The sequence below is a fragment of the Hyperolius riggenbachi genome, chromosome 2 (assembly GCF_040937935.1).
Source record: "Hyperolius riggenbachi isolate aHypRig1 chromosome 2, aHypRig1.pri, whole genome shotgun sequence".
In the NCBI taxonomy this organism is placed as follows: domain Eukaryota; kingdom Metazoa; phylum Chordata; class Amphibia; order Anura; family Hyperoliidae; genus Hyperolius; species Hyperolius riggenbachi.
Window position 1 is genome coordinate 267,913,343 of NC_090647.1, and position 20,686 is coordinate 267,934,028.

General features: G+C 38.7%; 1 protein-coding gene and 17 non-coding genes across 25 annotated transcripts in view; all 18 read right to left on the reverse strand.

Annotated features, from left to right (window-relative positions):
- TEX14 (testis expressed 14, intercellular bridge forming factor) overlaps positions 1–20,686 on the reverse strand; it is a 477,154-nt gene that overhangs the window by 352,296 nt on the left and 104,172 nt on the right. The gene's annotated exons all lie outside the window — the stretch shown is intronic.
- On the reverse strand, positions 991–1,206 carry LOC137554886 (small nucleolar RNA U3). Its single transcript, XR_011027601.1, has one exon. It is a non-coding gene; the product is annotated as a small nucleolar RNA U3 (small nucleolar RNA).
- Positions 2,259–2,474, reverse strand: LOC137555008 (small nucleolar RNA U3). The gene has a single exon (XR_011027717.1). It is a non-coding gene; the product is annotated as a small nucleolar RNA U3 (small nucleolar RNA).
- On the reverse strand, positions 3,349–3,564 carry LOC137554823 (small nucleolar RNA U3). Its single transcript, XR_011027540.1, has one exon. It is a non-coding gene; the product is annotated as a small nucleolar RNA U3 (small nucleolar RNA).
- LOC137554830 (small nucleolar RNA U3) lies at positions 4,438–4,653 on the reverse strand. Its single transcript, XR_011027546.1, has one exon. It is a non-coding gene; the product is annotated as a small nucleolar RNA U3 (small nucleolar RNA).
- LOC137554900 (small nucleolar RNA U3) lies at positions 5,707–5,922 on the reverse strand. The gene has a single exon (XR_011027615.1). It is a non-coding gene; the product is annotated as a small nucleolar RNA U3 (small nucleolar RNA).
- On the reverse strand, positions 6,975–7,190 carry LOC137554897 (small nucleolar RNA U3). Its single transcript, XR_011027612.1, has one exon. It is a non-coding gene; the product is annotated as a small nucleolar RNA U3 (small nucleolar RNA).
- Positions 8,243–8,458, reverse strand: LOC137554906 (small nucleolar RNA U3). The gene has a single exon (XR_011027620.1). It is a non-coding gene; the product is annotated as a small nucleolar RNA U3 (small nucleolar RNA).
- On the reverse strand, positions 9,511–9,726 carry LOC137554829 (small nucleolar RNA U3). The gene has a single exon (XR_011027545.1). It is a non-coding gene; the product is annotated as a small nucleolar RNA U3 (small nucleolar RNA).
- On the reverse strand, positions 10,600–10,815 carry LOC137554974 (small nucleolar RNA U3). Its single transcript, XR_011027685.1, has one exon. It is a non-coding gene; the product is annotated as a small nucleolar RNA U3 (small nucleolar RNA).
- On the reverse strand, positions 11,867–12,082 carry LOC137554954 (small nucleolar RNA U3). Its single transcript, XR_011027666.1, has one exon. It is a non-coding gene; the product is annotated as a small nucleolar RNA U3 (small nucleolar RNA).
- Positions 12,956–13,171, reverse strand: LOC137554973 (small nucleolar RNA U3). Its single transcript, XR_011027684.1, has one exon. It is a non-coding gene; the product is annotated as a small nucleolar RNA U3 (small nucleolar RNA).
- On the reverse strand, positions 14,224–14,439 carry LOC137554905 (small nucleolar RNA U3). Its single transcript, XR_011027619.1, has one exon. It is a non-coding gene; the product is annotated as a small nucleolar RNA U3 (small nucleolar RNA).
- Positions 15,491–15,706, reverse strand: LOC137554996 (small nucleolar RNA U3). The gene has a single exon (XR_011027706.1). It is a non-coding gene; the product is annotated as a small nucleolar RNA U3 (small nucleolar RNA).
- On the reverse strand, positions 16,759–16,974 carry LOC137554938 (small nucleolar RNA U3). The gene has a single exon (XR_011027651.1). It is a non-coding gene; the product is annotated as a small nucleolar RNA U3 (small nucleolar RNA).
- On the reverse strand, positions 17,847–18,062 carry LOC137554825 (small nucleolar RNA U3). The gene has a single exon (XR_011027542.1). It is a non-coding gene; the product is annotated as a small nucleolar RNA U3 (small nucleolar RNA).
- Positions 19,115–19,330, reverse strand: LOC137554898 (small nucleolar RNA U3). The gene has a single exon (XR_011027613.1). It is a non-coding gene; the product is annotated as a small nucleolar RNA U3 (small nucleolar RNA).
- LOC137554998 (small nucleolar RNA U3) lies at positions 20,382–20,597 on the reverse strand. The gene has a single exon (XR_011027707.1). It is a non-coding gene; the product is annotated as a small nucleolar RNA U3 (small nucleolar RNA).

Below are 20,686 nucleotides of genomic sequence, written 5' to 3' on the forward strand. Positions count from 1 at the left end.
ATTCAATACACTATGGTACTTAACAATAAAGTGTTAGGAACATCATATTCAAGCAACATGTCATTTTTTTGAAAGTTGCTACTTGAGTTTCTACATTGCAGCAAAAATCAATATAAACGCATGGTGGTACTCTGAGAGACATTTAACAGCATACAATACTCCGCTACAAATTTGCATAGGTGACATCCACTGACCAGCCAGAAAATATCCCACCTCCAGCAGGCGTTATGTAGCTTGGGATCTCTGTTTACCAGTTCACTACACTTATCCCCAGTGAAGACAGATAAGACCAGCTCATCCCATCTCATTTTCTTTTAAAATTCATTGCCCTATGGCTTGCCAACTAGACGAGAAGCCTAATTATTGAGCATCTTACCTCTCTCCTAATACCTGGAAAACGTAGCAGTGCATAAAAGTAACTACTAAAATCTGCAAGAAGAGCTCTCCAGGAGAAGCGGGAGGGTTCGGAACCCGAAGGTTTGGGGATCAGCAGCAGGCTAAACCACATTTTTTGCCTGTGCCTCAGTGGTTTGTCCGTTTGGAGGTAATGCAAAACCAAATTCAGGTGTACGGTCAACCCTCTAAAATGATTTCAGTTGGATGGAAGCTGAACAGGCACCAAAGATGGACAGATGGCCCAAACGGTGATTACTTACTAGGGTTAGGAGCTTAGTAAAAGGGATGGGTAGATTTAGCTTGTGAAACAGGATTGCAAAGCTAAAGGTAGGAATCGCAAATGGGGTTTAAGAAGAGTCAGTGTTTGAGATTAGCTGTCAATCAGATTTCAAAACAAAGCTGATAAAAAATGGTACAATCAACGCTTCCATAAAATGATTTTAAGAATTTTTCAAAAGCAACCAATTGCTAGTTCCTGACAATTTTCACAATTCAAACCTACACAGCAAACACCAGAATCTGACAATAACATGTATGCAGAAGCCCAACACTTCTATGCACAAATCTATCAATTATTTTGTAAACTTAAACACAATCACTCAGTTTGTGTTTTCTCCCGCCAATTATCACATAAGTGAAGACAGGAACAGTCATCAACAGCAAACAGTTACTACCAAAGTAGAACTGAACACTCAATTCATGCTCAGGAGAAACCACTTTAGTTCTTCATCGTGATTGGTGAGTTTGGACACTTTCAAACACATTCCAACAGTCAAAAACTATAGAAATGATCCCTGAAAGTATAGTCCTAAATCTCAATTATGACAACTCAACATCAGGAATTATCAAGCTCCTTTTCATATTAGAGTGATATTCAATACACTATGGTACTTAACAATAAAGTGTTAGGAACATCATATTCAAGCAACATGTCATTTTTTTGAAAGTTGCTACTTGAGTTTCTACATTGCAGCAAAAATCAATATAAACGCATGGTGGTACTCTGAGAGACATTTAACAGCATACAATACTCCGCTACAAATTTGCATAGGTGACATCCACTGACCAGCCAGAAAATATCCCACCTCCAGCAGGCGTTATGTAGCTTGGGATCTCTGTTTACCAGTTCACTACACTTATCCCCAGTGAAGACAGATAAGACCAGCTCATCCCATCTCATTTTCTTTTAAAATTCATTGCCCTATGGCTTGCCAACTAGACGAGAAGCCTAATTATTGAGCATCTTACCTCTCTCCTAATACCTGGAAAACGTAGCAGTGCATAAAAGTAACTACTAAAATCTGCAAGAAGAGCTCTCCAGGAGAAGCGGGTGGGTTCGGAACCCGAAGGTTTGGGGATCAGCAGCAGGCTAAACCACATTTTTTGCCTGTGCCTCAGTGGTTTGTCCGTTTGGAGGTAATGCAAAACCAAATTCAGGTGTACGGTCAACCCTCTAAAATGATTTCAGTTGGATGGAAGCTGAACAGGCACCAAAGATGGACAGATGGCCCAAACGGTGATTACTTACTAGGGTTAGAAGCTTAGTAAAAGGGATGGGTAGATTTAGCTTGTGAAACAGGATTGCAAAGCTAAAGGTAGGAATCGCAAATGGGGTTTAAGAAGAGTCAGTGTTTGAGATTAGCTGTCAATCAGATTTCAAAACAAATCTGATAAAAAATGGTACAATCAACGCTTCCATAAAATGATTTTACGAATTTTTCAAAAGCAACCAATTGCTAGTTCCTGACAATTTTCACAATTCAAACCTACACAGCAAACACCAGAATCTGACAATAACATGTATGCAGAAGCCCAACACTTCAATGCACACATCTATAAATTATTTTGTAAAGTTAAATACAATCACTCAGTTTGTGTTTTCTCCCACCAATCATCACATAAGTGAAGACAGGAACAGCCATCAACAGCAAACAGTTACTACCAAAATAGAACTGAACACTCAATTCATGCTCAGGAAAAACCACTTTAGCTCTTCATCATAATTGGTGAGTTTGGACACCTTCGGGCAGATTCCAACAGTCAAAAACTACAGAATTGATCCCTGAAAGTATAATCCTAAATCTCAATTCTGACAACTCAACATCAGGAATTATCAAGCTCCTTTTCAAATTAGAGTGATATTCAATACACTATGGTACTTAACAATAAAGTGTTAGGAACATCATATTCAGGCAACATGTCATTTTTTTTGAAAGTTGCTACTTGAGTTTCTACATTGCAGCAAAAATCAATATAAACGCATGGTGGTACTCTGAGAGACATTTAACAGCATACAATACTCCGCTACAAATTTGCATAGGTGACATCCACTGACCAGCCAGAAAATATCCCACCTCCAGCAGGCGTTATGTAGCTCGGGATCTCTGTTTACCAGTTCACTACACTTATCCCCAGTGAAGACAGATAAGACCAGCTCATCCCATCTCATTTTCTTTTAAAATTCATTGCCCTATGGCTTGCCAACTAGACGAGAAGCCTAATTATTGAGCATCTTACCTCTCTCCTAATACCTGGAAAACGTAGCAGTGCATAAAAGTAACTACTAAAATCTGCAAGAAGAGCTCTCCAGGAGAAGCGGGAGGGTTCGGAACCCGAAGGTTTGGGGATCAGCAGCAGGCTAAACCACATTTTTTAGCTTGTGAAACAGGATTGCAAAGCTAAAGGTAGGAATCGCAAATGGGGTTTAAGAAGAGTCAGTGTTTGAGATTAGCTGTTAATTTAGATTTCAAAACAAATCTGATAAAAAATGGTACAATCAACGCTTCCATAAAATGATTTTACGAATTTTTCAAAAGCAACCAATTGCTAGTTCCTGACAATTTTCACAATTCAAACCTACACAGCAAACACCAGAATCTGACAATAACATGTATGCAGAAGCCCAACACTTCAATGCACAAATCTATAAATTATTTTGTAAAGTTAAATACAATCACTCAGTTTGTGTTTTCTCCCGCCAATCATCACATAAGTGAAGACAGGAACAGTCATCAACAGCAAACAGTTACTACCAAAGTAGAACTGAACACTCAATTCATGCTCAGGAGAAACCACTTTAGCTCTTCATCGTGATTGGTGAGTTTGGACACCTTTGAGCACATTCCAACAGTCATAAACTATAGAAATGATCCCTGAAAGTATAGTCCTAAATCTCAATTCAGACAACTCAACATCAGGAATTATCAAGCTCCTTTTCATATTAAAGTGATATTCAATACACTATGGTACTTAACAATAAAGTGTTAGGAACATCATATTCAAGCAACATGTCATTTTTTTGAAAGTTGCTACTTGAGTTTCTACATTGCAGCAAAAATTAATATAAACGCATGGTGGTACTCTGAGAGACATTTAACAGCATACAATACTCCGCTACAAATTTGCATAGGTGACATCCACTGACCAGCCAGAAAATATCCCACCTCCAGCAGGCGTTATGTAGCTCGGGATCTCTGTTTACCAGTTCACTACACTTATCCCCAGTGAAGACAGATAAGACCAGCTCATCCCATCTCATTTTCTTTTAAAATTCATTGCCCTATGGCTTGCCAACTAGACGAGAAGCCTAATTATTGAGCATCTTACCTCTCTCCTAATACCTGGAAAACGTAGCAGTGCATAAAAGTAACTACTAAAATCTGCAAGAAGAGCTCTCCAGGAGAAGCGGGAGGGTTCGGAACCCGAAGGTTTGGGGATCAGCAGCAGGCTAAACCACATTTTTTAGCTTGTGAAACAGGATTGCAAAGCTAAAGGTAGGAATCGCAAATGGGGTTTAAGAAGAGTCAGTGTTTGAGATTAGCTGTTAATTTAGATTTCAAAACAAATCTGATAAAAAATGGTACAATCAACGCTTCCATAAAATGATTTTACGGATTTTTCAAAAGCAACCAATTGCTAGTTCCTGACAATTTTCACAATTCAAACCTACACAGCAAACACCAGAATCTGACAATAACATGTATGCAGAAGCACAACACTTCAATGCACAAATCTATAAATTATTTTGTAAAGTTAAATACAATCACTCAGTTTGTGTTTTCTCCCGCCAATCATCACATAAGTGAAGACAGGAACAGTCATCAACAGCAAACAGTTACTACCAAAGTAGAACTGAACACTCAATTCATGCTCAGGAGAAACCACTTTAGCTCTTCATCGTGATTGGTGAGTTTGGACACCTTCAAGCACATTCCAACAGTCATAAACTATAGAAATGATCCCTGAAAGTATAGTCCTAAATCTCAATTCAGACAACTCAACATCAGGAATTATCAAGCTCCTTTTCATATTAAAGTGATATTCAATACACTATGGTACTTAACAATAAAGTGTTAGGAACATCATATTCAAGCAACATGTCATTTTTTTGAAAGTTGCTACTTGAGTTTCTACATTGCAGCAAAAATTAATATAAACGCATGGTGGTACTCTGAGAGACATTTAACAGCATACAATACTCCGCTACAAATTTGCATAGGTGACATCCACTGACCAGCCAGAAAATATCCCACCTCCAGCAGGCGTTATGTAGCTCGGGATCTCTGTTTACCAGTTCACTACACTTATCCCCAGTGAAGACAGATAAGACCAGCTCATCCCATCTCATTTTCTTTTAAAATTCATTGCCCTATGGCTTGCCAACTAGACGAGAAGCCTAATTATTGAGCATCTTACCTCTCTTCTAATACCTGGAAAACGTAGCAGTGCATAAAAGTAACTACTAAAATCTGCAAGAAGAGCTCTCCAGGAGAAGCGGGAGGGTTCGGAACCCGAAGGTTTGGGGATCAGCAGCAGGCTAAACCACATTTTTTGCCTGTGCCTCAGTGGTTTGTCCGTTTGGAGGTAATGCAAAAACAAATTCAGGTATACGGTCAACCCTCTAAAATGATTTCAGTTGGATGGAAGCTGAACAGGCACCAAAGATGGACAGATGGCCCAAACGGTGATTACTTACTAGGGATAGGAGCTTAGTAAAAGGGATGGGTAGATTTAGCTTGTGAAACAGGATTGCAAAGCTAAAGGTAGGAATCGCAAATGGGGTTTAAGAAGAGTCAGTGTTTGAGATTAGCTGTTAATTTAGATTTCAAAACAAATCTGATAAAAAATGGTACAATCAACACTTCCATAAAATGATCTTACGAATTTTTCAAAAGAAACCAATTGCTAGTTCCTGACAATTTTCACAATTCAAACCTACACAGCAAACACCAGAATCTGACAATAACATGTATGCAGAAGCCCAACACTTCTATGCACAAATCTATCAATTATTTTGTAAACTTAAACACAATCACTCAGTTTGTGTTTTCTCCCGCCAATTATCACATAGGTGAAGACAGGAACAGTCATCAACAGCAAACAGTTACTACCAAAGTAGAACTGAACACTCAATTCATGCTCAGGAGAAACCACTTTAGTTCTTCATCGTGATTGGTGAGCTTGGACACTTTCAAACACATTCCAACAGTCAAAAACTATAGAAATGATCCCTGAAAGTATAGTCCTAAATCTCAATTATGACAACTCAACATCAGGAATTATCAAGCTCCTTTTCATATTAGAGTGATATTCAATACACTATGGTACTTAACAATAAAGTGTTAGGAACATCATATTCAAGCAACATGTCATTTTTTTGAAAGTTGCTACTTGAGTTTCTACATTGCAGCAAAAATCAATATAAACGCATGGTGGTACTCTGAGAGACATTTAACAGCATACAATACTCCGCTACAAATTTGCATAGGTGACATCCACTGACCAGCCAGAAAATATCCCACCTCCAGCAGGCGTTATGTAGCTTGGGATCTCTGTTTACCAGTTCACTACACTTATCCCCAGTGAAGACAGATAAGACCAGCTCATCCCATCTCATTTTCTTTTAAAATTCATTGCCCTATGGCTTGCCAACTAGACGAGAAGCCTAATTATTGAGCATCTTACCTCTCTCCTAATACCTGGAAAACGTAGCAGTGCATAAAAGTAACTACTAAAATCTGCAAGAAGAGCTCTCCAGGAGAAGCGGGTGGGTTCGGAACCCGAAGGTTTGGGGATCAGCAGCAGGCTAAACCACATTTTTTGCCTGTGCCTCAGTGGTTTGTCCGTTTGGAGGTAATGCAAAACCAAATTCAGGTGTACGGTCAACCCTCTAAAATGATTTCAGTTGGATGGAAGCTGAACAGGCACCAAAGATGGACAGATGGCCCAAACGGTGATTACTTACTAGGGTTAGAAGCTTAGTAAAAGGGATGGGTAGATTTAGCTTGTGAAACAGGATTGCAAAGCTAAAGGTAGGAATCGCAAATGGGGTTTAAGAAGAGTCAGTGTTTGAGATTAGCTGTCAATCAGATTTCAAAACAAATCTGATAAAAAATGGTACAATCAACGCTTCCATAAAATGATTTTACGAATTTTTCAAAAGCAACCAATTGCTAGTTCCTGACAATTTTCACAATTCAAACCTACACAGCAAACACCAGAATCTGACAATAACATGTATGCAGAAGCCCAACACTTCAATGCACAAATCTAAAAATTATTTTGTAAAGTTAAATACTATCACTCAGTTTGTGTTTTCTCCCACCAACCAACACATAAGTGAAGACAGGAACAGTCATCAACAGCAAACAGTTACTACCAAAGTAGAACTGAACACTCAATTCATGCTCAGGAGAAACCACTTTAGCTCTTCATCGTGATTGGTGAGTTTGGACACCTTCAAGAACATTCCAACAGTCAAAAACTATAGAAATGATCCTTGAAAGTATAGTCCTAAATCTCAATTCTGACAACTCAACATCAGGAATTATCAAGCTCCTTTTCATATTAAAGTGATATTCAATACACTATGGTACGTAACAATAAAGTGTTAGGAACATCATATTCAAGCAACATGTCATTTTTTTGAAAGTTGCTACTTGAGTTTCTACATTGCAGCAAAAATCAATATAAACGCATGGTGGTACTCTGAGAGACATTTAACAGCATACAATACTCCGCTACAAATTTGCATAGGTGACATCCACTGACCAGCCAGAAAATATCCCACCTCCAGCAGGCGTTATGTAGCTCGGGATCTCTGTTTACCAGTTCACTACACTTATCCCCAGTGAAGACAGATAAGACCAGCTCATCCCATCTCATTTTCTTTTAAAATTTATTGCCCTATGGCTTGCCAACTAGACGAGAAGCCTAATTATTGAGCATCTTACCTCTCTCCTAATACCTGGAAAACGTAGCAGTGCATAAAAGTAACTACTAAAATCTGCAAGAAGAGCTCTCCAGGAGAAGCGGGAGGGTTCGGAACCCGAAGGTTTGGGGATCAGCAGCAGGCTAAACCACATTTTTTGCCTGTGCCTCAGTGGTTTGTCCGTTTGGAGGTAATGCAAAAACAAATTCAGGTATACGGTCAACCCTCTAAAATGATTTCAGTTGGATGGAAGCTGAACAGGCACCAAAGATGGACAGATGGCCCAAACGGTGATTACTTACTAGGGTTAGGAGCTTAGTAAAAGGGATGGGTAGATTTAGCTTGTGAAAAAGGATTGCAAAGCTAAAGGTAGGAATCGCAAATAGGGTTTAAGAAGAGTCAGTGTTTGAGATTAGCTGTCAATCAGATTTCAAAACAAAGCTGATAAAAAATGGTACAATCAACGCTTCCATAAAATGATTTTATGAATTTTTCAAAAGCAACCAATTGCTAGTTCCTGACAATTTTCACAATTCAAACCTACACAGCAAACACCAGAATCTGACAATAACATGTATGCAGAAGCCCAACACTTCAATGCACAAGTCTATCAATTATTTTGTGAAGTTAAATACAATCACTCAGTTTGTGTTTTCTCCCGCCAATCATCACATAAGTGAAGACAGGAACAGTCATCAACAGCAAACAGTTACTACCAAAGTAGAACTGAACACTCAATTCATGCTCAGGAGAATCCACTTTAGCTCTTCATCGTGATTGGTGAGTTTGGACACTTTCGAGCACATTCCAACAGTCAAAAACTATAAAAATGACCCTAAAAAGTATAATCCTAAATCTCAACTCAGACAACTCAACATCAGGAATTATCAAGCTCCTTTTCATATTAGAGTGATATTCAATACACTATGGTACTTAACAATAAAGTGTTAGGAACATCATATTCAAGCAACATGTCATTTTTTTGAAAGTTGCTACTTGAGTTTCTACATTGCAGCAAAAATCAATATAAACGCATGGTGGTACTCTGAGAGACATTTAACAGCATACAATACTCCGCTACAAATTTGCATAGGTGACATCCACTGACCAGCCAGAAAATATCCCACCTCCAGCAGGCGTTATGTAGCTCGGGATCTCTGTTTACCAGTTCACTACACTTATCCCCAGTGAAGACAGATAAGACCAGCTCATCCCATCTCATTTTCTTTTAAAATTCATTGCCCTATGGCTTGCCAACTAGACGAGAAGCCTAATTATTGAGCATATTACCTCTCTCCTAATACCTGGAAAACGTAGCAGTGCATAAAAGTAACTACTAAAATCTGCAAGAAGAGCTCTCCAGGAGAAGCGGGAGGGTTCGGAACCCGAAGGTTTGGGGATCAGCAGCAGGCTAAACCACATTTTTTGCCTGTGCCTCAGTGGTTTGTCCGTTTGGAGGTAATGCAAAAACAAATTCAGGTGTACGGTCAACCCTCTAAAATGATTTCAGTTGGATGGAAGCTGAACAGGCACCAAAGATGGACAGATGGCCCAAACGGTGATTACTTACTAGGGTTAGGAGCTTAGTAAAAGGGATGGGTAGATTTAGCTTGTGAAACAGGATTGCAAAGCTAAAGGTAGGAATCGCAAATGGGGTTTAAGAAGAGTCAGTGTTTGAGATTAGCTGTCAATCAGATTTCAAAACAAAGCTGATAAAAAATGGTACAATCAACGCTTCCATAAAATGATTTTACAAATATTTCAAAAGCAACCAATTGCCAGTTCCTGACAATTTTCACAATTCAAACCTACAAAGCAAACACCAGAATCTGACAATAACTTGTATGCAGAAGCCCAACACTTCAATGCACAAGTCTATCAATTACTTTGTGAAGTTAAATACAATCACTCAGTTTGTGTTTTCTCCCACCAACCATCACATAAGTGAAAACAGGAACAGTCATCAACAGCAAACAGTTACTACCAAAGTAGAACTGAACACTCAATTCATGCTCAGGAGAAAACACTTTAGCTCTTCATCGTGATTGGTGAGTTTGGACACCTTCGAGCACATTCCAACAGTCAAAAACTATAGAAATGATCCCTGAAAGTATAGTCTTAAATCTCAATTCAGACAACTCAACATCAGGAATTATCAAGCTCCTTTTCATATTACAGTGATATTCAATACACTATGGTACTTAACAATAAAGTGTTAGGAACATCATATTCAAGCAACATGTCATTTTTTTGAAAGTTGCTACTTGAGTTTCTACATTGCAGCAAAAATCAATATAAACGCATGGTGGTACTCTGAGAGACATTTAACAGCATACAATACTCCGCTACAAATTTGCATAGGTGACATCCACTGACCAGCCAGAAAATATCCCACCTCCAGCAGGCGTTATGTAGCTCGGGATCTCTGTTTACCAGTTCACTACACTTATCCCCAGTGAAGACAGACAAGACCAGCTCATCCCATCTCATTTTCTTTTAAAATTCATTGCCCTATGGCTTGCCAACTAGACGAGAAGCCTAATTATTGAGCATCTTACCTCTCTCCTAATACCTGGAAAACGTAGCAGTGCATAAAAATAACTACTAAAATCTGCAAGAAGAGCTCTCCAGGAGAAGCGGGAGGGTTCGGAACCCGAAGGTTTGGGGATCAGCAGCAGGCTAAACCACATTTTTTAGCTTGTGAAACAGGATTGCAAAGCTAAAGGTAGGAATCGCAAATGGGGTTTAAGAAGAGTCAGTGTTTGAGATTAGCTGTTAATTTAGATTTCAAAACAAATCTGATAAAACATGGTACAATCAACGCTTCTATAAAATGATTTTACGAATTTTTCAAAAGCAACCAATTGCTAGTTCAAGACAATTTTCACAATTCAAACCTACACAGCAAACACCAGAATCTGACAATAACATGTATGCAGAAGCCCAACACTTCAATGCACAAATCTAAAAATTATTTTGTAAAGTTAAATACAATCACTCAGTTTGTGTTTTCTCCCACCAACCATCACATAAGTGAAGACAAGAACAGTCATCAACAGCAAAAAGTTACTACCAAAGTAGAACTGAACACTCAATTCATGCTCAGGAGAAACCACTTTAGCTCTTCATCGTGATTGGTGAGTTTGGACACCTTCGAGCACATTCCAACAATCATAAACTATTGAAATGATCCCTGAAAGTACAGTCCTAAATCTCAATTCTGACAACTCAACATCAGGAATTATCAAGCTCCTTTTCATATTAAAGTGATATTCAATACACTATGGTACTTAACAATAAAGTGTTAGGAACATCATATTCAAGCAACATGTCATTTTTTTGAAAGTTGCTACTTGAGTTTCTACATTGCAGCAAAAATCAATATAAACGCATGGTGGTACTCTGAGAGACATTTAACAGCATACAATACTCCGCTACAAATTTGCATAGGTGACATCCACTGACCAGCCAGAAAATATCCCACCTCCAGCAGGTGTTATGTAGCTCGGGATCTCTGTTTACCAGTTCACTACACTTATCCCCAGTGAAGACAGATAAGACCAGCTCATCCCATCTCATTTTCTTTTAAAATTCATTGCCCTATGGCTTGCCAACTAGACGAGAAGCCTAATTATTGAGCATCTTACCTCTCTCCTAATACCTGGAAAACGTAGCAGTGCATAACAGTAACTACTAAAATCTGCAAGAAGAGCTCTCCAGGAGAAGCGGGAGGGTTCGGAACCCGAAGGTTTGGGGATCAGCAGCAGGCTAAACCACATTTTTTGCCTGTGCCTCAGTGGTTTGTCCGTTTGGAGGTAATGCAAAAACAAATTCAGGTATACAGTCAACCCTCTAAAATGATTTCAGTTGGATGGAAGCTGAACAGGCACCAAAGATGGACAGATGGCCCAAACGGTGATTACTTACTAGGGTTAGGAGCTTAGTAAAAGGGATGGGTAGATTTAGCTTGTGAAACAGGATTGCAAAGCTAAAGGTAGGAATCGCAAATGGGGTTTAAGAAGAGTCAGTGTTTGAGATTAGCTGTCAATCAGATTTCAAAACAAAGCTGATAAAAAATGGTACAATCAACGCTTCCATAAAATGATTTTACGAATTTTTAAAAGCAACCAATTGCTAGTTCCTGACAATTTTCACAATTCAAATCTACACAGCAAACACCAGAATCTGACAATAACATGTATGCAGAAGCCCAACACTTCAATGCACAAATCTAAAAATTATTTTGTAAAGTTAAATACAATCACTCAGTTTGTGTTTTCTCCCACCAACCATCACATAAGTGAAGACAGGAACAGTCATCAACAGCAAAAAGTTACTACCAAAGTAGAACTGAACACTCAATTCATGCTCAGGAGAAACCACTTTAGCTCTTCATCGTGATTGGTGAGTTTGGACACCTTCGAACACATTCCAACAGTCAAAAACTATTGAAATGATCCCTGAAAGTATAGTCCTAAATCTCAATTCTGACAACTCAACATCAGGAATTATCAAGCTCCTTTTCATTTTAAAGTGATATTCAATACACTATGGTACTTAACAATAAAGTGTTAGGAACATCATATTCAAGCAACATGTCATTTTTTTGAAAGTTGCTACTTGAGTTTCTACATTGCAGCAAAAATCAATATAAACGCATGGTGGTACTCTGAGAGACATTTAACAGCATACAATACTCCGCTACAAATTTGCATAGGTGACATCCACTGACCAGCCAGAAAATATCCCACCTCCAGCAGGTGTTATGTAGCTCGGGATCTCTGTTTACCAGTTCACTACACTTATCCCCAGTGAAGACAGATAAGACCAGCTCATCCCATCTCATTTTCTTTTAAAATGTATTGCCCTATGGCTTACCAACTAGACGAGAAGCCTAATTATTGAGCATCTTACCTCTCTCCTAATACCTGGAAAACGTAGCAGTGCATAAAAATAACTACTAAAATCTGCAAGAAGAGCTCTCCAGGAGAAGCGGGAGGGTTCGGAACCCGAAGGTTTGGGGATCAGCAGCAGGCTAAACCACATTTTTTAACTTGTGAAACAGGATTGCAAAGCTAAAGGTAGGAATCGCAAATGGGGTTTAAGAAGAGTCAGTGTTTGAGATTAGCTGTTAATTTAGATTTCAAAACAAATCTGATAAAAAATGGTACAATCAACGCTTCTATAAAATGATTTTACGAATCTTTCAAAAGCAACCAATTGCTAGTTCCTGACAATTTTCACAATTCAAACCTACACAGCAAACACCAGAATCTGACAATAACATGTATGCAGAAGCCCAACACTTCAATGCACAAATCTAAAAATTATTTTGTAAAGTTAAATACAATCACTCAGTTTGTGTTTTCTCCCACCAACCATCACATAAGTGAATACAGGAACAGTCATCAACAGCAAAAAGTTACTACCAAAGTAGAACTGAACACTCAATTCATGCTCAGGAGAAACCACTTTAGCTCTTCATCGTGATTGGTGAGTTTGGACACCTTCGAGCACATTCCAACAGTCAAAAACTATTGAAATGATCCCTGAAAGTATAGTCCTAAATCTCAATTCTGACAACTCAACATCAGGAATTATCAAGCTCCTTTTCATATTAAAGTGATATTCAATACACTATGGTACTTAACAATAAAGTGTTAGGAACATCATATTCAAGCAACATGTCATTTTTTTGAAAGTTGCTACTTGAGTTTCTACATTGCAGCAAAAATCAATATAAACGCATGGTGGTACTCTGAGAGACATTTAACAGCATACAATACTCCGCTACAAATTTGCATAGGTGACATCCACTGACCAGCCAGAAAATATCCCACCTCCAGCAGGCGTTATGTAGCTCGGGATCTCTGTTTACCAGTTCACTACACTTATCCCCAGTGAAGACAGATAAGACCAGCTCATCCCATCTCATTTTCTTTTAAAATTCATTGCCCTATGGCTTGCCAACTAGACGAGAAGCCTAATTATTGAGCATCTTACCTCTCTCCTAATACCTGGAAAAGGTAGCAGTGCATAAAAGTAACTACTAAAATCTGCAAGAAGAGCTCTCCAGGAGAAGCGGGAGGGTTCGGAACCCGAAGATTTGGGGATCAGCAGCAGGCTAAACCACATTTTTTGCCTGTGCCTCAGTGGTTTGTCCGTTTGGAGGTAATGCAAAAACAAATTCAGGTATACAGTCAACCCTCTAAAATGATTTCAGTTGGATGGAAGCTGAACAGGAACCAAAGATGGACAGATGGCCCAAACGGTGATTACTTACTAGGGTTAGGAGCTTAGTAAAAGGGATGGGTAGATTTAGCTTGTGAAACAGGATTGCAAAGCTAAAGGTAGGAATCGCAAATGGGGTTTAAGAAGAGTCAGTGTTTGAGATTAGCTGTCAATCAGATTTCAAAACAAAGCTGATAAAAAATGGTACAATCAACGCTTCCATAAAATGATTTTACGAGTTTTTCAAAAGCAACCAATTGCTAGTTCCTGACAATTTTCACAATTCAAACCTACACAGCAAACACCAGAATCTGACAATAACATGTATGCAGAAGCCCAACACTTCAATGCACAAGTCTATCAATTATTTTGTGAAGTTAAATACAATCACTCAGTTTGTGTTTTCCCCCGCCAATCATCACATAAGTGAAGACAGGAACAGTCATCAACAGCAAACAGTTACTACCAAAGTAGAACTGAACACTCAATTCATGCTCAGGAGAATCCACTTTAGCTCTTCATCGTGATTGGTGAGTTTGGACACTTTCGAGCACATTCCAACAATCAAAAACTATAGAAATGATCCCTGAAAGTATAGTCCTTAATCTCAATTCTGACAACTCAACATCAGGAATTATCAAGCTCCTTTTCATATTAGAGTGATATTCAATACACTATGGTACTTAACAATAAAGTGTTAGGAACATCATATTCAAGCAACATGTCATTTTTTTGAAAGTTGCTACTTGAGTTTCTATTTGCAGCAAAAATCAATATAAACGCATGGTGGTACTCTGAGAGACATTTAACAGCATACAATACTCCGCTACAAATTTGCATAGGTGACATCCACTGACCAGCCAGAAAATATCCCACCTCCAGCAGGTGTTATGTAGCTCGGGATCTCTATTTACCAGTTCACTACACTTATCCCCAGTGAAGACAGATAAGACCAGCTCATCCCATCTCATTTTCTTTTAAAATGTATTGCCCTATGGCTTACCAACTAGACGAGAAGCCTAATTATTGAGCATCTTACCTCTCTCCTAATACCTGGAAAACGTAGCAGTGCATAAAAGTAACTACTAAAATCTGCAAGAAGAGCTCTCCAGGAGAAGCGGGAGGGTTCGGAACCCGAAGGTTTGGGGATCAGCAGCAGGCTAAACCACATTTTTTGCCTGTGCCTCAGTGGTTTGTCCGTTTGGAGGTAATGCAAAAACAAATTCAGGTGTACGGTCAACCCTCTAAAATGATTTCAGTTGGATGGAAGCTGAACAGGCACCAAAGATGGACAGATGGCCCAAACGGTGATTACTTACTAGGGTTAGGAGCTTAGTAAAAGGGATGGGTAGATTTAGCTTGTGAAACAGGATTGCAAAGCTAAAGGTAGGAATCGCAAATGGGGTTTAAGAAGAGTCAGTGTTTGAGATTAGCTGTCAATCAGATTTCAAAACAAAGCTGATAAAAAATGGTACAATCAACGCTTCCATAAAATGATTTTACAAATATTTCAAAAGCAACCAATTGCCAGTTCCTGACAATTTTCACAATTCAAACCTACACAGCAAACACCAGAATCTTACAATAACATGTATGCAGAAGCCCAACACTTCAATGCACAAGTCTATCAATTATTTTGTGAAGTTAAATACAATCACTCAGTTTGTGTTTTCTCCCACCAATCATCACATAAGTGAAGACAGGAACAGTCATCATCAGCAAACAGTTACTACCAAAGTAGAACTGAACACTCAATTCATGCTCAGGAGAATCCACTTTAGCTCTTCATCGTGATTGGTGAGTTTGGACACCTTCGCGCACATTCCAACAGTGAAAAACTGTAGAAATGATCCCTGAAAATATAGTCCTAAATCTCAATTCTGACAACTCAACATCAGGAATTATCAAGCTCCTTTTCATATTAAAGTGATATTCAATACACTATGGTACTTAACAATAAAGTGTTAGGAACATCATATTCAAGCAACATGTCATTTTTTTGAAAGTTGCTACTTGAGTTTCTACATTGCAGCAAAAATCAATATAAACGCATGGTGGTACTCTGAGAGACATTTAACAGCATACAATACTCCGCTACAAATTTGCATAGGTGACATCCACTGACCAGCCAGAAAATATCCCACCTCCAGCAGGTGTTATGTAGCTCGGGATCTCTGTTTACCAGTTCACTACACTTATCCCCAGTGAAGACAGATAAGACCAGCTCATCCCATCTCATTTTCTTTTAAAATGTATTGCCCTATGGCTTACCAACTAGACGAGAAGCCTAATTATTGAGCATCTTACCTCTCTCCTAATACCTGGAAAACGTAGCAGTGCATAAAAGTAACTACTAAAATCTGCAAGAAGAGCTCTCCAGGAGAAGCGGGAGGGTTCGGAACCCGAAGGTTTGGGGATCAGCAGCAGGCTAAACCACATTTTTTGCCTGTGCCTCAGTGGTTTGTCCGTTTGGAGGTAATGCAAAAACAAATTCAGGTATACGGTCAACCCTCTAAAATGATTTCAGTTGGATGGAAGCTGAACAGGCACCAAAGATGGACAGATGGCCCAAACGGTGATTACTTACTAGGGTTAGGAGCTTAGTAAAAGGGATGGGTAGATTTAGCTTGTGAAACAGGATTGCAAAGCTAAAGGTAGGAATCGCAAATGGGGTTTAAGAAGAGTCAGTGTTTGAGATTAGCTGTCAATCAGATTTCAAAACAAAGCTGATAAAAAATGGTACAATCAACGCTTCCATAAAATGATTTTACGAATTTTTCAAAAGCAACCAATTGCTAGTTCCTGACAATTTTCACAATTCAAACCTACACAGCAAACACCAGAATCTGACAATAACATGTATGCAGAAGCCCAACACTTCAATGCACAAATCTAAAAATTATTTTGTAAAGTTAAATACAATCACTCAGTTTGTGTTTTCTCCCACCAACCATCACATAAGTGAAGACAGGAACAGTGATCAACAGCAAACAGTTACTACCAAAGTAGAACTGAACACTCAATTCATGCTCAGGAGAATCCACTTTAGCTCTTCATCGTGATTGGTGAGTTTGGACACTTTCGAGCACATTCCAACAGTCAAAAACTATAGAAATGATCCCTGAAAGTATAGTCCTTAATCTCAATTCTGACAACTCAACATCAGGAATTATCAAGCTCCTTTTCATATTAGAGTGATATTCAATACACTATGGTACTTAACAATAAAGTGTTAGGAACATCATATTCAAGCAACATGTCATTTTTTTGAAAGTTGCTACTTGAGTTTCTATTTGCAGCAAAAATCAATATAAACGCATGGTGGTACTCTGAGAGACATTTAACAGCATACAATACTCCGCTACAAATTTGCATAGGTGACATCCACTGACCAGCCAGAAAATATCCCACCTCCAGCAGGTGTTATGTAGCTCGGGATCTCTATTTACCAGTTCACTACACTTATCCCCAGTGAAGACAGATAAGACCAGCTCATCCCATCTCATTTTCTTTTAAAATGTATTGCCCTATGGCTTACCAACTAGACGAGAAGCCTAATTATTGAGCATCTTACCTCTCTCCTAATACCTGGAAAACGTAGCAGTGCATAAAAGTAACTACTAAAATCTGCAAGAAGAGCTCTCCAGGAGAAGCGGGAGGGTTCGGAACCCGAAGGTTTGGGGATCAGCAGCAGGCTAAACCACATTTTTTAGCTTGTGAAACAGGATTGCAAAGCTAAAGGTAGGAATCGCAAATGGGGTTTAAGAAGAGTCAGTGTTTGAGATTAGCTGTTAATTTAGATTTCAAAACAAATCTGATAAAAAATGGTACAATCAACGCTTCCATAAAATGATTTTACGAATTTTTCAAAAGCAACCAATTGCTAGTTCCTGACAATTTTTACAATTCAAACCTACACAGCAAACACCAGAATCTGACAATAACATGTATGCAGAAGCCCAACACTTCAATGCACAAATCTATAAATTATTTTGTAAAGTTAAATACAATCACTCAGTTTGTGTTTTCTCCCGCCAATCATCACATAAGTGAAGACAGGAACAGTCATCAACAGCAAACAGTTACTACCAAAGTAGAACTGAACACTCAATTCATGCTCAGGAGAAACCACTTTAGCTCTTCATCGTGATTGGTGAGTTTGGACACATTCGAGCACATTCCAACAGTCATAAACTATAGAAATGATCCCTGAAAGTATAGTCCTAAATCTCAATTCAGACAACTCAACATCAGGAATTATCAAGCTCCTTTTCATATTAAAGTGATATTCAATACACTATGGTACTTAACAATAAAGTGTTAGGAACATCATATTCAAGCAACATGTCATTTTTTTGAAAGTTGCTACTTGAGTTTCTACATTGCAGCAAAAATCAATATAAACGCATGGTGGTACTCTGAGAGACATTTAACAGCATACAATACTCCGCTACAAATTTGCATAGGTGACATCCACTGACCAGCCAGAAAATATCCCACCTCCAGCAGGTGTTATGTAGCTCGGGATCTCTGTTTACCAGTTCACTACACTTATCCCCAGTGAAGACAGATAAGACCAGCTCATCCCATCTCATTTTCTTTTAAAATTCATTGCCCTATGGCTTGCCAACTAGACGAGAAGCCTAATTATTGAGCATCTTACCTCTCTCCTAATACCTGGAAAACGTAGCAGTGCATAAAAGTAACTACTAAAATCTGCAAGAAGAGCTCTCCAGGAGAAGCGGGAGGGTTCGGAACCCGAAGGTTTGGGGATCAGCAGCAGGCTAAACCACATTTTTTGCCTGTGCCTCAGTGGTTTGTCCGTTTGGAGGTAATGCAAAAACAAATTCAGGTATACAGTCAACCCTCTAAAATGATTTCAGTTGGATGGAAGCTGAACAGGCACCAAAGATGGACAGATGGCCCAAACGGTGATTACTTACTAGGGTTAGGAGCTTAGTAAAAGGGATGGGTAGATTTAGCTTGTGAAACAGGATTGCAAAGCTAAAGGTAGGAATCGCAAATGGGGTTTAAGAAGAGTCAGTGTTTGAGATTAGCTGTCAATCAGATTTCAAAACAAAGCTGATAAAAAATGGTACAATCAACGCTTCCATAAAATGATTTTACGAGTTTTTCAAAAGCAACCAATTGCTAGTTCCTGACAATTTTCACAATTCAAACCTACACAGCAAACACCAGAATCTGACAATAACATGTATGCAGAAGCCCAACACTTCAATGCACAAGTCTATCAATTATTTTGTGAAGTTGAATACAATCACTCAGTTTGTGTTTTCTCCCACCAATCATCACATAAGTGAAGACAGGAACAGTCATCAACAGCAAACAGTTACTACCAAAGTAGAACTGAACACTCAATTCATGCTCAGGAAAATCCACTTTAGCTCTTCATCGTGATTGGTGAGTTTCGACACTTTTGAGCACATTCCAACAATCAAAAACTATAGAAATGATCCCTGAAAGTATAGTCCTTAATCTCAATTCTGACAACTCAACATCAGGAATTATCAAGCTCCTTTTCATATTAGAGTGATATTCAATACACTATGGTACTTAACAATAAAGTGTTAGGAACATCATATTCAAGCAACATGTCATTTTTTTGAAAGTTGCTACTTGAGTTTCTATTTGCAGCAAAAATCAATATAAACGCATGGTGGTACTCTGAGAGACATTTAACAGCATACAATACTCCGCTACAAATTTGCATAGGTGACATCCACTGACCAGCCAGAAAATATCCCACCTCCAGCAGGTGTTATGTAGCTCGGGATCTCTATTTACCAGTTCACTACACTTATCCCCAGTGAAGACAGATAAGACCAGCTCATCCCATCTCATTTTCTTTTAAAATGTATTGCCCTATGGCTTACCAACTAGACGAGAAGCCTAATTATTGAGCATCTTACCTCTCTCCTAATACCTGGAAAACGTAGCAGTGCATAAAAGTAACTACTAAAATCTGCAAGAAGAGCTCTCCAGGAGAAGCGGGAGGGTTCGGAACCCGAAGGTTTGGGGATCAGCAGCAGGCTAAACCACATTTTTTGCCTGTGCCTCAGTGGTTTGTCCGTTTGGAGGTAATGCAAAAACAAATTCAGGTGTACGGTCAACCCTCTAAAATGATTTCAGTTGGATGGAAGCTGAACAGGCACCAAAGATGGACAGATGGCCCAAACGGTGATTACTTACTAGGGTTAGGAGCTTAGTAAAAGGGATGGGTAGATTTAGCTTGTGAAACAGGATTGCAAAGCTAAAGGTAGGAATCGCAAATGGGGTTTAAGAAGAGTCAGTGTTTGAGATTAGCTGTCAATCAGATTTCAAAACAAAGCTGATAAAAAATGGTACAATCAACGCTTCCATAAAATGATTTTACAAATATTTCAAAAGCAACCAATTGCCAGTTCCTGACAATTTTCACAATTCAAACCTACACAGCAAACACCAGAATCTTACAATAACATGTATGCAGAAGCCCAACACTTCAATGCACAAGTCTATCAATTATTTTGTGAAGTTAAATACAATCACTCAGTTTGTGTTTTCTCCCACCAATCATCACATAAGTGAAGACAGGAACAGTCATCATCAGCAAACAGTTACTACCAAAGTAGAACTGAACACTCAATTCATGCTCAGGAGAATCCACTTTAGCTCTTCATCGTGATTGGTGAGTTTGGACACCTTCGCGCACATTCCAACAGTGAAAAACTGTAGAAATGATCCCTGAAAATATAGTCCTAAATCTCAATTCTGACAACTCAACATCAGGAATTATCAAGCTCCTTTTCATATTAAAGTGATATTCAATACACTATGGTACTTAACAAT